Below are 4,142 nucleotides of genomic sequence, written 5' to 3'. Positions count from 1 at the left end.
GCATGGCTGAGCACCATTACGTCATGGCAAGCCCTTGGCCACGTCGTGGTTTAGGTCAGGAAGCCATTTTCTCATGAAGAAATTAATCCTTATAGATCAAGGCTCATAACTTCATACATGGTTCTTCTCAATGACATAATGGATAAAGTTTCCAACTTTATCCATTATGACATCATCTCAAGGCAAGATCTACAACCCTAAGTCCATTAAGTCCTCCAAAGGCCAAGACTTTGTGCATGGACTCAATATAACCCCAAACATGAACCCTTTTCTCACTTAATAGAAGTTAATTGACCGTTAGAGTGCCATAACAAGCTTTGGAGTTCCTCAAACTCCAAGAGCATTCATGAAAGTGACCAAAACCATGCGTAATGAGCATGATCTTGAATCAAAGAGAACAAAGTTCCAGATATAAGCTTTATACCTCAAATGACTCAGAAATCTGAAGAAGATGAAGGATCTAAGCTAGCTCTTTGCTTCCTTGCACCAAGACACCAAAGCGTGAAAGAAGCTCAAAACCAAAACCAAGCCACCAAGCTCACAACCATGGAAGGGAGGCTAGGTTTTGAAAAAGGGGAATGGAGGCTAAGGAGAATGTAATAATCCAAGAGTTAAGGTCTATAAATATGAGAGAAACCCTAGAATCTTAGGCTTGGTTTGTAACAACAACCATACTGTGCCCACCATCTCACCACGTCGTCGCAGCCAGCCAGTCCTGATTCTTCATTTAACTAATGTGCCACGTCTTGGTCATTAGCCTACCACGTCGTGGCAAACCTGGGTCGACAAACCCAAAGTCCTAATTAAGCCCAACTTCTCTCTAAGCCAGTGTCTTAACACCTACCCCAATAACATTATTCCTTAGGGTTCAAACTCACTCCTTTAAGATTGGGGGCCTTTTCCAGGTCAATTACCATCCGTGCCTTTAATTAAAGATTACCTCGAAACATGATGTTACAACTTGGGATTCCCATTTATATAAGCAAACATTTTCTTAGTCATCTTTCCACAAAATAGAACCTATACGAATCAAGTAACTCAAGTTCCGTTGATGCAAAATTCTAATGAACTAGAGTTTGGCTATGTGTTTATAGTTAACGTGACTAAGATGACATTGTAATAGATATATTTTATTCGATTCGTATTTGTCTATATTAGTGTGACATGGATTTACATTTTCAATCAATTTCATAACGATCATCATAAGAGACAACATAAATAATATTAGTGACATTGTATATCTTTTATCAATACGTATGATCTATCTATATATTAATATTGGCACATGTACATACTAAAAAAATACAATATATATATATATATATATATATATATATATATATATATATATATATATATATATATATATACGAACTCCTAAATATTAGAAACTTTAAAAACTACCGATTTCATTGTTATTCAACTGTGAATATCGGTTAAAATTTCGTTTTTTAATTTTTCTGTGTAAAAACAGTAAAATCGTCATTTTCACAATCTAATAAAACTCATTCATGCACTAATTCATAGTTTAATGGACTAATTCATACATCATTTATAGTTTAATACATCAATTTATAACCATTCGTAGTTTAATACACCAATATATATATAATAAGAAATTATTGCACAATGTTTATTGGATCGCATAAACCCGTTAGCATACAATATTTATACAACTCATACAAACTTCGCAGTTTAATACAGAAAAAATATACACATCACAACTTAATACATAAAAAATACACTTTCACAAATTAATAACTTACCTAATTTCATTGAGATATTTCATCAAATACCTTGTATGCACCATACACATAATAAAATCTTAAAATATATTTTTAATTACTATTTCGGAACTAGCTAACACTAGGGGTAAGCAAAAGTACTGAAATTTCCGATATGAACTGGTACACGTACTGAACCGACATTGTGTTATGTTAATATGTAACGATATTCAATACTCTAAAATCATGAAATTCAAGATTCGATACTGATGCTAGTATTGAAAATCAATACCATTCCCAGTAATGTTAACTCAGTTTGGTATTCAATATCTTTTTTACCTATTTTGGTAATGAGATTTCTCGGATTGGTACCAATTTATATCGGGTCGGCTAGTGCTCATCCTTAACTAACAAATAAGTGTTTTATTTATGATATAGATTTATTTTATGTTATAATCTCAAAAACAATTAATCTTTTTATTTACTTACATTTGTATTATTTTTTGTATTTATTTGTATTGTAATATTATACTTTTTAGTATTTATTTGTATTATAATACTATATTCTTTTAGGATTTATTTTTTAGTAATTAAAAAATAAAAATATAATATCATAATTAAAATAAATTAAAAATAAGATATGTAACATACAAATAAATAAATACAAACTATTTTTTATTGTGTTTAACCTCATAACTTTTTATTATTACGATAAATATAAAATACTCTATCTATGATGAAAAAAGAACCATGTTAACCTAATTTCTTTTTTTGTTCCCCTGTCCTCCATTATTTTATTAGAAACCATTTCCATTTGCTCTTCCTTTCTGAGTTTCTGGGTCCATATAATCAGCCATTCTCTTCCCATCACAAGCCCCTTCCAATTCCCAAGTCCCACCTGCATTTTTCAATCCCTTCTTCTCCCCAATCTCTGTTTTCCTCAACTAAAAACGCCAAAACCCATCTCCCAAATCCATCAATTCACCCCAAATTCTCTTCGAAATTTCAATCGTCTTTTTAATTCGAAGATTTTCGCGTTTGTTCTTTCAGAAAATAGTATACATCAATGCTAATGATTAATGTATCCCGTTGTTGCTAAAGTTTTCCATTTAGTTTTTATGATAAACTCCTTATTCAGACGCAGGACCCATCTTGTTCAATCTTTCTCCGTCGTCTTCCTCTATTGGTTTTACGTTTTCTCATGAATCTATCCATCGATCCAACTATTTACAGCATATAATTTTATTTCTCCATCTGGGTCCTGCGTCTTACTCTGTTTTCACCAAGTTTTTATATTCCTTTTTTGTTTCTGTTTATATTATCGTATATTCGTATATTATATTACTGGTAAAATTTCTGTCTTTAATGGATTCTTCTAGTGGGAATTCAACTAGGTTTACTCAGATCCAGAACTCTGGATCTGATGAGGTTTTGATCGATCCTAGAAAGAGGAAACGCATGCAATCGAACCGTGAATCAGCAAGGAGATCAAGAATGAGGAAACAGAAGCATCTCGATGATCTAACGGCTCAAATAAATCACCTCAAGAACAATAACAGCCAGATCGTCACCACCATAAAAGTCACCACTCAGCAATTTCTTCAAATTGAAGCAGAGAACATTGTTTTGAGGGCTCAAATGGGTGAGCTGAGTCAAAGGCTGGATTCCCTCAACGAAATGATCAATTCCATGAACAATAATAGTAATCATTTTACAGCAAATCATTGCACAAATGGTACTAGTGGAATGTTTGAGTTTGAGCAGCCTGATTTCTTCAACAATCCATGGAACATGATGCACCTTAATCAACAGCTGATCATGGCGTCTGCTAATGATACGTCCCAGTACTAGTCTTCATCGCATAAATGATTATTTATGTGTGTGTTTTAACACTTAATGCATAAAATTTGGTAATAAGTGGTCAAATTTGTTTTGATGAAGTGTGCTTTGAATATGTACCTTATATTTAATTATAACTTTTACATTTTGCACGAATACTTTTAGACAGGGGTAATCAATGTTACTTTAGGTTCTACTTACGTGAGTTGTCTCATGTTTCTCCTTTTGAATCCTTATTCTAGCAAGATTATGTTATATACTATTGGTATATTTATCTAATATGCCTAATGTTTGATGAATGACATAATGATCCACTAAGTTGTACCTAATCTTATTTGATAAAACTAACAATTAAAGATAAAGTTGTAAAATACTCTTGGGACACCATTTATAAATAGACAAATTAATAGAGAGATCTTGATAGGTCTATTGGTTTTTCATGCTTTAACGCCACCATACAATATATGCCAAAGGTTTTTCTTTTTACACACCAGTCACACCAATCTACTATTATTATTAATCTACTATTATTATTAGATAATCATTCTTATTAATAAATTATCTTGTTTTCAAAAAAAG

General features: G+C 32.0%; 1 pseudogene; it reads left to right on the top strand.

Annotated features, from left to right (window-relative positions):
• The first annotated feature begins 2,515 nt into the window (after positions 1–2,515).
• LOC145116754 (bZIP transcription factor 44 pseudogene) lies at positions 2,516–3,842 on the top strand (annotated as a pseudogene).
• Positions 3,843–4,142: the final 300 nt, after the last annotated feature.

This window comes from Lactuca virosa, chromosome 5 (genome assembly GCF_052849685.1).
Source record: "Lactuca virosa cultivar CGN04683 chromosome 5, Lactuca_virosa_CGN04683_v6, whole genome shotgun sequence".
Lineage (NCBI taxonomy): Eukaryota > Viridiplantae > Streptophyta > Magnoliopsida > Asterales > Asteraceae > Lactuca > Lactuca virosa.
The sequence above is the reverse complement of the archived record's forward strand: the minus strand, read 5'-3'. Positions and strand labels throughout refer to the sequence as shown.